The 12,363-nt window shown below is 49.0% G+C and overlaps 1 protein-coding gene across 1 annotated transcript in view; it reads left to right on the forward strand.

Moving 5' to 3' along the window:
• SYT9 (synaptotagmin 9) overlaps nucleotides 1–12,363 on the forward strand; it is a 1,761,445-nt gene that overhangs the window by 1,245,256 nt on the left and 503,826 nt on the right. The window lies entirely within an intron of this gene.

Consider the following 12,363-nt stretch of genomic DNA (forward strand, 5'->3'; position numbering starts at 1 on the left):
ATTCAGCTACAACCAATGGGAAGACACAACACCCTTTTTAGGCCCCTCCTGTCTGAAGACCACTGCCAGACATAGCTATGAACCTCTGGTTACTGTTACCCCCAGTTTAGTTTTATGAGTTTGTGTGCTTGTTACCTGACTACTTTTCCTGCTTGCTGTTTAGGTACCTCATTTGCCGATTTGCATTTCACCTCTGCTTGTTTTCTGATTAAGACTTGTCCCTCCCATTCTGTTTTTCTTCCTCAATTAATGTTTTGACCCTGCATGACTACTATTCCCTGGAACTGCAGCCTTCCACAGGTATTGATCAACTTGGGCCCTGTGTCATTCAAAATCACTGTATAGGGGTTAAAGGGTTTCAGGATTCTGGGGGTCCAGCTTGGTGAGTGGGTTCCCTCTAGCCTATCCTTTACAGCCCGTCTGATTGTGTCGATCCAGGCAGGCGTTACACCGTGCCCTCGACAGAAGGTGTTACGGTTGCTGCGAGCACTGGAGACTAAGGCGGGCTTTGCACGTTGCAACATCGGTAACAATGTGTTACCGATGCTGCAGCGATAGTCCCGCCCCCGTCGCACGTTCGATATCTAGTGAAAGCTGCCGTAGCGATTATTATCGCTACGGCAGCTTTACACGCACATACCTGCCGTGCAACGTCCCTCTGGCCGGCGACCCGCCTCCTTCCTTAGGGGGCGGGTCGTGCGGCGTCACAGTGACTTCACACGGCAGGCGGCCAATTGAAGCGGAGGGGCGGAGATGAGCAGGATGTAAACATCCCGCCCACCTCCGTCCTTCTCATTGCAGCCGGCGGCAGGTAAGGAGATGTTCCTCGCTCCTGCGGCTTCATACACAGCGATGTGTGCTGCCGCAGGAGCGAGGAACAACATCGCACTTGTCGCTGCACCGGCATTATGGAAATGTCGGAGGCTGCAGCGATGATACGATAACGACACTTTTGCGCTCGTTCATCTATCAAAAAGGATTTACACGTTGCGATATCGACTGCGACGCCGGATGTGCGTCACTTTCGATTTGACCCCACCGACATCGCACATGCAATATCGCAACGTGCAAAGCCGCCCTAAGTCCAGATTTCTTGCTACTGCACATGTGCGAGCGCTGGAGACTAAGTCCAGATTTCTTCCTACTGCACATGTGCGAGCGCTGGAGACTAAGTCCAGATTTCTTGCTACTGCACATGTGCGAGCGCCGGAGACTAAGTCCTATCTTGGAGCCATTGCACATGTGCGGGTGACATCATCGCTGACACGAGGTCACATGTCTCTGACACCTTCTATGCTGATTGGTCGCTGGTCATGTGCTTGTGATGCCTTGCTCGGTGATAGGCCAGCATGATGTCACTTCTGTCGTTCTGGCAGCGGATTGCCTCTGGTGTCCTCCATCTTGGATGAGGCACAGAGTCTATATAAGACCCTGACACACGCCACATGGCGCTCAGTCCTCTTGGTTCATGCATAAGAGTAGACGCTCTGTGCGCATTCCTCTAGGCATTCCTCTGTCTATGCTAGGTGGGCGCTACCGGCAGGGTAGCATTCTTATACCGTACAGCTTCGGCTGCTGTCCGTATCCTTACCTCTTAGGGGAGCGGACATAGGCAGGTGCCTGAGGCACATGGTCTGGCTGGGCCTTGTGGTTCGACTCGTAGGTGGACGTTGCCGCTAGGGTAACGTTCCTTATACTGCGACTAGCAGTTGTTCGTATCCTCGCACACTAGGGGAGCGAACAGAGGTAGGAGCTTTGTGCGGCTTACGCTGCTGTTCGTCTCTTTTGCACCACTAGAAGAGCGGACCTAGGCAGGTGCCATATCTAGTGGTTCGTGTCCTCGCACACTAGTGGAGCGAACGCAGGTAGGAGCTTTGTGCGGCTTACGCTGCTGTTCGTCTCTTTTGCACCACTAGAAGAGCGGACCTAGGTAGGTGCCATTTCGCACACATTGCCTTTGTCTCTGTGATTATTAACAGAGATCATTCCACACACCCTCCAAGTAAGGGAGGAATTGCTTTACTTTCTTATTATATCCTTCTGTGAGTTAACAGAGGTATTGCACTCTGCCATAGTCTGCAGCAGAGTCTTTGCACGGTGGACCATGACTGTCTGATACTCCTTTAGGTTATCAGACAGCCCCCCGTAAAATTAGGACTGGGACAAGGGTCTGGCAGTTATGGCAGAATATCAGCAGTTACACCGTTACATACAAGTACTTGAGTCACGGCTCAAGAGTATAGAGGATAAACCTCAGACCATGGTGACATCTGCACATGATCTTCGACTTGCTCGGCCAAACAGATATTCTGGCGATGCCAGATCATGTCGTGGTTTCATTAGTCAGTGTCAGATACACCTAGAGGTCAACTCTTCTCGCTTCTCTACGGAGAGGTCCAGAGTAGGCTTTATCATCTCCTTACTTCAGGACAAAGCCTTAGAATGGGCGACTCCCCTATGGGAGTGCTCTGATGTGGTTACTCTGAGACATCAAGACTTTCTTGATGCTCTTAAGGCGGTATTCATGGGTCCGCAGGTTACCCATGATGCGGCCCTGAGACTGTTAGATCTATCTCAGGGTTCGTTATCCACTAGTTCTTATGCCATTGCTTTTAGAACTCTGGTGGCAGAACTAGATTGGCCAGAGAAGGTGTTGATTCCTATCTTCTGGAGAGGGTTGGCAGGCTATGTCAAGGATGCTCTTGCTACTCGTGAGGTCCCTGCTTCTCTGGAGGACTTGATCACAGTAGCAACGAGGATCGATGTACGCCATAAGGAACGTAGACTCGAGGTCTCTTCCTCACGCCCTAAGCATCGGGCTATTCCAGTTGTTGAGGGTCCACTACCATCTTTCTCTGCATCTGAAACATCTCCCACTCCTATGGAGTTAGGTAATACGTCTTCCAGACTACGCAAGTCTGGTCCTCCTATATGTTACGTATGTCGTCAGGCTGGGCACTATGCCAACAAGTGTCCTAGTCATCAGGGAAACTCCCTGGCCTAGTAACCATTAGAGGGGGGTTACTAGAGACGTCTTCTGCACCCTCTAAGTGTTGTATCCCAGGTCAGCTCTCGTTATCTGAGAATACATGGCCTATTATGGCTTTTGTGGATTCCGGAGCTGACGGGACTTTTTTGTCCTCAGGATTTGTAAAGGGACACAATATTCCCTCTATCATGTTAGAGGCGCCTATTCCTGTCCGTGTTGTTAATGGAAGTGTGTTGTCTGACTCAATTACATTGAGGACAGTTCCCTTGCACCTTTCCCTGTCTCAGGGTCACATAGAGGAGATTTCTTTTCTTGTTTTGCCTGAGGGTATAGACGACGTCCTTCTGGGTCTCCCATGGCTTCGGACTCATGCTCCTCACATTGACTGGGAGTCTGACAGCATTATTAGTTGGGGTTCGAAATGTCAGTCCCGATGTCTTCCCTTACCACCTAAGGTCATTGCGGTTGCATCTACTGATCTCTCTCCCATACCTACACCCTATCTGGATTTCGCTGACGTGTTCTCCAAACAGGGTGCTGAGGTTCTTCCACCCCATAGGCCGTATGACTGTGCCATAGACCTTATCCCAGGTTCCGTTCCACCTAAAGGCAGGGTTTACCCCCTGTCGATACCTGAGTCGGAGGCCATGTCGACCTATATAAGAGAGAGTTTAGAGAAGGGGTTCATTCGTAAGTCTGTCTCTCCCGCGGGAGCTGGGTTTTTCTTTGTTCGGAAGAAAGAGGGTGATTTGCGTCCCTGCATAGATTACAGGGGTCTCAACGCAATCACAATAAAGAACAAATACCCATTACCTTTAATTTCGGAGCTCTTTGACAGACTGAGAGGAGCTCAAGTTTTTACGAAGTTGGATCTGCGGGGTGCGTATAACTTGGTACGAATTCGAAAGGGTGACGAATGGAAGACCGCTTTTAACACCCGAGACGGTCAATATGAATACCTCGTCATGCCTTTTGGGTTATGTAATGCACCCGCAGTATTTCAGGACTTCGTAAACGATGTGTTCAGGGATTTACTGTTATCCTCAGTAGTGGTGTATCTGGACGACATCCTGATTTTTTCTCCTGATCTGGAAACTCATCGTCAGGATGTCGTTCGTGTCCTTTCCCGTTTAAGGGAGCACTCATTGTTTGCTAAACTCGAGAAATGTGTATTCGAGCAGTCCTCATTGCCTTTTTTGGGTTACATTATCTCACAAGAGGGCCTGGCTATGGATCCTGCGAAGCTCTCTGCTGTCCTGCAATGGTCCGAACCTCATTCCTTGAAGGCGGTGCAACGCTTCTTAGGATACATAAATTATTACAGGCAGTTCATACCCCATTTTTCTACTTTGGTGGCCCCTTTGGTGGCCTTGACTAAGAAAGGTGCTAATCCCAAAGCCTGGTCTACTGAGACATCTCAGGCTTTTGAGGCAGTAAAAAGACACTTTTCAACTGCTCCCATTCTTCAAAGACCCGATGAGAGTAAGCCCTTCCTCTTAGAGGTTGATGCCTCTTCAGTGGGTGCTGGTGCGGTCTTGTATCAAAAGAACGGTGCAGGTAGAAAAAGGCCGTGTTTCTTCTTTGCGAAAACCTTTTCACCGGCAGAGAGAAACTATACCATTGGGGATAGGGAACTGCTCGCCTTGAGATTAGCCTTGGAGGAGTGGCGTCACTTGCTGGAAGGAGCGAAACATCCTTTCCAGGTCTATACAGACCATAAGAATCTGACGTACTTACAAACCGCTCAGCGTCTGAATCCTCGCCAAGCCCGCTGGTCCTTGTTTTTCTCCCGCTTTCACTTCTCCATCAACTATCTGTCTGGGAGTAAGAATAACAAGGCAGACGCCCTGTCTCGCTCTATGCTTTCTACCCAGGAAGAGATTGACGAACCTCGTCTTATCCTTCCCTCCAGGGTTTTTCATACGCTCTCCCCTGTGACGTTAGACCAAATCCCACCGGGCAAGACCTTTGTTCCGCCTGATCGACAGAATGATATACTGTCATGGGCCCACACCTCAAAGGTGGGTGGGCATTTTGGTATTAGGCGGACACGAGAGTTACTGGAGAGGTGGTATTGGTGGCCACACTTAGCCAGCCACGTCAAGAGATATGTCGGTTCCTGCTACTCGTGTGCTCACAACCGTCCATTACGGCAGAGACCGGCTGGGCTCTTGCATCCTTTACCAGTGCCAGATAGACCATGGGAGGTGGTAGGCATGGACTTTGTGGGTGATCTTCCATGTTCACAGGGACATAGATTTGTGTGGGTCATTACGGACCATTTCTCCCAGATGGTTCATCTCGTACCGTTATCGAGAATCCCATCTTCCAGGGTACTAGCCAAACTATTCCTCAAGCATGTCTTTAGGCTTCACGGGATGCCAGATCGTATCATTTGTGATAGAGGCCCGCAATTTACTTCCCGTTTCTGGCGAGATCTTTGTAGCCTTCTGCAAATTGAGTTGAATCTCTCTTCGGCATACCATCCGGAGACCAATGGTTTGGTTGAGCGTACCAATCAATCTATGATTATATACCTTCGACACTTTGTTGCTGAGAACCACGATAACTGGTCCTCCCTCCTACCCTGGGCAGAATTTGCCCTTAACAATTCGCTGGCTGAGGCCACTGGGCAGACACCGTTTGTACTCAATAATGGGCAGCACTCTAGGGTACCGGTACAGTTTCCCGCTGCTGCACCTCCTCCTCTTGTCGCCGACTGGGCAACTAATGCCAGAGAGGTTTGGGATCGGACTCAAGAGTCGATCCAAGCAGCTAAGGACCGTATGAAGACGGTGTCCGATCGGTTTCGTCGCCCGGCTCCTGTCTTTTCTCCAGGGGACTTTGTGTGGCTCTCTGCAAAACACGTGAGACTTAGAGTGAGCTCTGTCAAATTTGCTCCTCGCTTCCTGGGTCCTTATGAGGTTCTTCGACAGGTAAATCCTGTAGTCTACCAATTGAAGTTACCCGTCCATCTTAGGATTCATGACAAATTCCATGTCTCACTGCTAAAGCCGGCTATTTTACCTCACGCTCGTGAAGTGCACTCTCCTGCCTCTGATTCCTGTCGCTCTAGCTATGAGGTACGAGCCATAGTTGGTTCTAAGATGGTTAGAGGGCGCAGGTTCTTCTTGATAGATTGGGAGGGTTACGGCCCAGAACATCGCTCTTGGGAGCCTGAGGAGGCTGTCCATGCTCCCGACTTAGTTGCCGATTACCTGCGTCGCCGGGAGGGGGGCCCTTGAGGGGGAAGTACTGTTACGGTTGCTGCGAGCACTGGAGACTAAGTCCAGATTTCTTGCTACTGCACATGTGCGAGCGCCGGAGACTAAGTCCTATCTTGGAGCCATTGCACATGTGCGGGTGACATCATCGCTGACACGAGGTCCCATGTCTCTGACACCTTCTATGCCGATTGGTCGCTGGTCATGTGCTTGTGATGCCTTGCTCGGTGATAGGCCAGCATGATGTAACTCCTGTCGTTCTGGCAGCGGATTGGCTCTGGTGTCCTCCATCTTGGATGAGGCACAGAGTCTATATAAGACCCTGACACACGCCGCATGGCGCTCAGTCCTCTTGGTTCATGCATAAGAGTAGACGCTCTGTGCGCGTTCCTCTAGGCATTCCTCTGTCTATGCTAGGTGGGCGCTACCGGCAGGGTAGCGTTCTTATACCTTACAGCTTCGGCTGCTGTCCGTATCCTTACCTCTTAGGGGAGCGGACATAGGCAGGTGCCTGAGGCACATGGTCTGGCTGGGCCTTGTGGTTCGACTCGTAGGTGGACGTTGCCGCTAGGGTAACGTTCCTTATACTGCAACTAGCAGTTGTTCGTATCCTCGCACACTAGGGGAGCGAACAGAGGTAGGAGCTTTGTGCGGCTTACGCTGCTGTTCGTCTCTTTTGCACCACTAGAAGAGCGGACCTAGGCAGGTGCCATATCTAGTGGTTCGTGTCCTCGCACACTAGTGGAGCGAACGCAGGTAGGAGCTTTGTGCGGCTTACGCTGCTGTTCGTCTCTTTTGCACCACTAGAAGAGCGGACCTAGGTAGGTGCCATTTCGCACACATTGCCTTTGTCTCTGTGATTATTAACAGAGATCATTCCACACACCCTCCAAGTAAGGGAAGAATTGCTTTACTTTCTTATTATATCCTTCTGTGAGTTAACAGAGGTATTGCACTCTGCCATAGTCTGCAGCAGAGTCTTTGCACGGTGGACCCTGACTGTCTGATACTCCTTTAGGTTATCAGACAGCCCCCCGTAACAGAAGGACATGCAGGCCGGGATAGTGTTTTAAAAATTGCTGGAGATTCGGATTCAACACGTGAGCCATACAAGGCACGTGTGCCCCAGCCCTGATGAAGAGCTGCAGACTGTTTAGCATCATTGTCGCACCCTTCATTCCCTGGCGGCTGGGTGAGTGGAGACAACCATTGATAAAACTCGGTCTCACTCTACAGAGCTAACCGTCCACAACTCCTCAGCGATGTCTCACATTTCCCCTACATTTCAAAGTAAACATTTGACCGCCTGATGGCCTTGAGCTCTGCTGCCAGCATAGTAAGGAGGTGTGTGTGATTCCTTGGGCGCAGTTACAAGGAAGGGTATCCTGACCACACAGGGTTTGGGCTGAGGTGCAGGAACAACACGAGGTTGATGAGGCAGAAGCAGTGGAGGAACTTGTACATACAGAGGAAGGATTGAAACACACAGCTCGTGGGGACGGAAAGACTTGTACAGCAGTCACTTCTCCATCTATCACCATAGTTACCCAGTGCCCAGTCAGCGACATGTAACGCCCCTGTCCATGCTTACTGTTCCAAGTATCTATGGTGAAATGCACCCTGTCACACACAGAGTTTCTCAAGGAAGCGGGGATGTTGTGTGCGACCTGCTGTGTTAGCGCTGGCACCCCTTTCTTGGAGAAGGAGTGGCAAATGGACATCGGCTCTTGGAGCTCTGCAATGGGCATAAGGTCTCGAAAATCCTCAGTGACAAAAGGATGTAAAGGCAGCCCTTCTGCAGCCAACAAGTTTGAGATGCTGAAACTAAACCTTTTAGACATGTCATACACTTCGAAAATCATGTAAAAAACAGCAAAGGGACTCCAACCACAGTCTCCCTCATTTCCACTAATTGGGCCACACACACCCCACTTGACTGTCATCAGTTGACCCTCCTTTTCAAAATGAAAAAGATGCTTTGCATGAAGCACTCTCAAAAATATGCGTGCCTTTCGACTCCCCTGGATGACCCAGGGGAAGAAAAGTCCTCTGAGAGCCATGACTTGTTCATCTTGGTTCTTTTAGAAACACAGCGAGGGGACTCCAACCACAGTCTCCCTCGTTTCCACTAATTGGGCCACACACACTTCACTTGACTGGCATCAGTTGACCCCCCTTTTCAAAATGAAAAAGATGCTTTGCATGAAGCACTCTCAAAAATATGCGTGCCTTTCACCTCCCCTGGATGACCCAGGGGAAGAAAAGTCCACTGAGAGCCATGTCCACATTGTCAGTGGACAGACGCGTGTGCTTATCTGTCAGCAGACCCCCAGCAGCACTGAAGACAGGTTCCGAGAGAACGCTGGCTGCAGGACATGACAAGATCCCAAAGGCGTACATGACGAGCTCAGGCAATTTATCCACATTGGAAGCCTAAAATGAGCAATGCTCAAGTTGCGCAGTAACATTGCAGCTCTGAAATATGGCCAAACTGGTGGTAAATGGTATCTTGGCAGCTCCACGCATGATTTTCCTCAATTCATGGGCAGTTATTTTGCACCTTTTTTGCCCAACATGTTTCTTGCGACCCTGTTGGCTATTTGCCATGAAACACTTGATTGTTCGGTAATCATGATTCAAATGTTTGGCAATTTCAAGACTGCTGCCTCCCTCTGCAATACATCTCACAATTTTGGACTTTTCAGAGCCTGTTAAGTCTCTCTTCTGACCCATTTTGCCAAAGGAAAGGAAGTTGCTTAATAATTAAGCACACCATATATAGGGTGTTGATGTCATTACACCACACCCCTTCTGATTACGGAGAGGCACATCACCTGATTTAGTTAATTGGTAGTTGGCTCTCAAGCCTATACAGCTTGGAGTAAGACAACATGTATAAAAAGTATCATTTGATCAAAATACTAATTTAACTACTAATTCTGCACACGGTGTATATGATGTATATGTGAGCCCTCCAGCCCTCCTGTGATGTATATATGAGCCCTTCAACCTGCCTGTGATGTATATGGGAGCCCTCTACCCCCTCCTGTGATGTATATACCCCAGCCTCTCCTGTGATGTGTATGCCCCATTGTCTCCTGTGATGTATATGCCCCAGCGTCTCCTGTGATGTGTATGCCCCCCGCCTCTCCAGACCAAGACAAACCTGGAGAAGCAGTTGTGAGGAACAACATGATCAATATCACCGAATATCACAGCTCCAACCACCACAGTAGGGGTGAGTTAATTATTAAATCAAACATTACGGTAATTTTCATGCTGATAATTTTTTTAAGCCCCCGAAGGTTGGTAGACATTTTCAAATGGCCCCCGGCAGAAGAAAGGTTCCCCACCCCTGATCTAGCCGATTGACTAAACAATCAATTTGCAATGCTGTATCAGAAAAAAAAGCTTTGACGACAATGAAGATTAAAGCCCTGTTTCATTGATTCTTTAAGACTGGTATTTCATTTAGCAGTCTTAACCCATTAAGGAATAATCTAATTTTGCCCATAATGACCAGGCCAAATTTTACAATTCTGCCCACTGTCCCTTTATGTGGTAATAACTCTGGAATGCTTCATCGGATCCCGGTTATTCTGAGATTGGTTTTTTTATGACATATTGTACTTTATGTTAGAGGTAAATTTAGGACGATATTTTTTTCTTTTATTTGTGAAAAAAATGGAAATTTGATGACATTTTTATAAATTTTGCAATTTTAAAAATTTTAATTTTTATACCCTTAAACCAGAGAGTTATGTCACACAAAATAGTTAAAGGAGTTGTCCGACATTAGCTTAACAAAAATTTTTGAGTTTATCTGTGCTGTATTGTCATATAAATCACACCTACATTGTTATTTTCTGTTTTCTAACTTTTGTTCCTCTTGAATTATACCTTTATTCTCTGCAGCTTCTTGTTTACATTCAGATCCAGCAAACATGACCACTTCCTGTGCAAAACCTCAGTCAGAGCTGTCACCGCCCAGCCTCAGTGTCCAGCCCCTCCCCAGTGTCCAGCCTCGCCCCCTGCCCGCCCCCTGCACACACAGTCCCTGTCAGTATATTCTTCCCCAGCACCTGACCTGGTATCACTACAGCATTGCAAATAACAGCCTCACATCGGGGTCTGCACCGCACACATATGTCTCTGCACACGCACACACATGGCTCTGCACCGTACACATGGCTCTGCACACGCATGGCTCTGCACCGTACACATGGCTCTGCACCGTACACATGGCTCTGCACCGTACACATGGCTCTGCACCGTACACATGGCTCTGCACCGTACACATGGCTCTGCACACGCATGGCTCTGCACCGTACACATGGCTCTGCACCGTACACATGGCTCTGCACCGTACACATGGCTCTGCACCGTACACACATGGCTCTGCACCGTACACATGGCTCTGCACACGCATGGCTCTGCACCGTACACATGGCTCTGCACCGTACACATGGCTCTGCACCGTACACATGGCTCTGCACCGTACACATGGCTCTGCACATGCATGGCTCTGCACCGTACACATGGCTCTGCACCGTACACACATGGCTCTGCACCGTACACATGGCTCTGCACTGTACACATGGCTCTGCACATGCATGGCTCTGCACCGTACACATGGCTCTGCACCGTACACACATGTCTCTGCACCGTACACACATGGCTCTGCACACGCATGGCTCTGCACTGTACACGCACACACATGGCTCTGCACACGCACACACATGGCTCTGCAACCCCCCCATCCCCATCGGGAACACATGTGGAGTACATACTCACCCGTCCTCGGTCCCCGCCGCTCCTGCACGTTCGTCCGCTGTCTGTGCTCTCTTCAGCACAGTAGTGACGTCACCGCTGTGCTGCAGAGCGCACAGACAGCGGGAGGGACAGTGACTTCTCATCAGCACATTCAAATGTACCGGCATCGGTGATCTGTGATGCCGGTACATTTGAATGTGCGATCCTGGGCAGGGGGCCCGGTGCTGGAGCTGACACTACGGCAGCTGCCGCCAGGCCCCGCCCCCAAATCACGGACCCCACAGCAGTGCAGGGGGAGGTTACTGGAGGTGCGGGGGAATGTGTGGGAGGGTGCAGGGAAGGGGGGCGGTGACTCCTCGCACTGTAGTCGCCCAGCAGGGAGGTGACATGCTGCTCCACATTTGCATGTCAACATGGCCCTGCCCATGTAGACGTGCAAAGACCGGAAGCAGCAAAATCGCGGCAGGAGCGGTCACATGACCGCTCTAAGCCGGGGGAGAGGGGGCTGACAGCAGGGCAGGTAAGTGGTCTCTATCTACTTACCTGCCCCAATGTAGCCCAATAGGGAAATAAAAAAAAAAAGTCAAAGAAGCCGGATAACCCCTTTAATAAATTACATTTCCCACATGTCTACTTGACATCACTACAACTTTTGAAACAAATTTTTTTGGGATTAGGCAGTTAGAAGGGTTCAAAGTTCACCAACAATTTCCCATTTTTTCAACAAAATTTACAAAACCATTTTTTTTAGTGACCACATGATATTTGAAGTGACTTTAAAAGGCCTAGGTGACAGAAAATACCCAAAAGTGACAAAGTTCGAAAAATTGCACCCCTCACACTGCTCAAAACCACACCCAAGAAGTTTATTAACCCTTCAAGTGATTCACAGATACTAAAGCGATGTCAGTGCTATAATTTTACCTAAAAATGTTGCTCTATTCCCAATTTATTCAGTTTTAGAAGAAATAGAACAAAATGGACTTCAAAATGTGTTTCCCAGTTTCTTCTGAGTGCACTGATACTCTACATATGGTCAGAGACCTCTGTTTGGACAAGTGGGTGGGCTCGGAACGGGAGATGCAGTATTTGACTATTGGAGCAGAAATTTGGCTGAAATAGATTGCGGGCATCATGTTGCATTTGCAGAGCCCCTAAGGTACTTAAACAACAGACACCTTCTACAGGTGACCCCATTTTGGAAACTAGACCCTTCAAAAATTTTATTCAGGGGCATGGTGAGCAATTTCAATCCACAGGTACTTCACAGAATTTGATAAAATTAGGCCGTTTTATTGAAATTTATAATTTTATTCCAGAAAATGTTGCTTTAGCACCAAACTTCTCACTTTTTCAAGACGTAACACCAAAACGTTT

The sequence above is a fragment of the Anomaloglossus baeobatrachus genome, chromosome 10 (assembly GCF_048569485.1).
Source record: "Anomaloglossus baeobatrachus isolate aAnoBae1 chromosome 10, aAnoBae1.hap1, whole genome shotgun sequence".
NCBI classification, from domain to species: Eukaryota; Metazoa; Chordata; class Amphibia; order Anura; family Aromobatidae; genus Anomaloglossus; species Anomaloglossus baeobatrachus.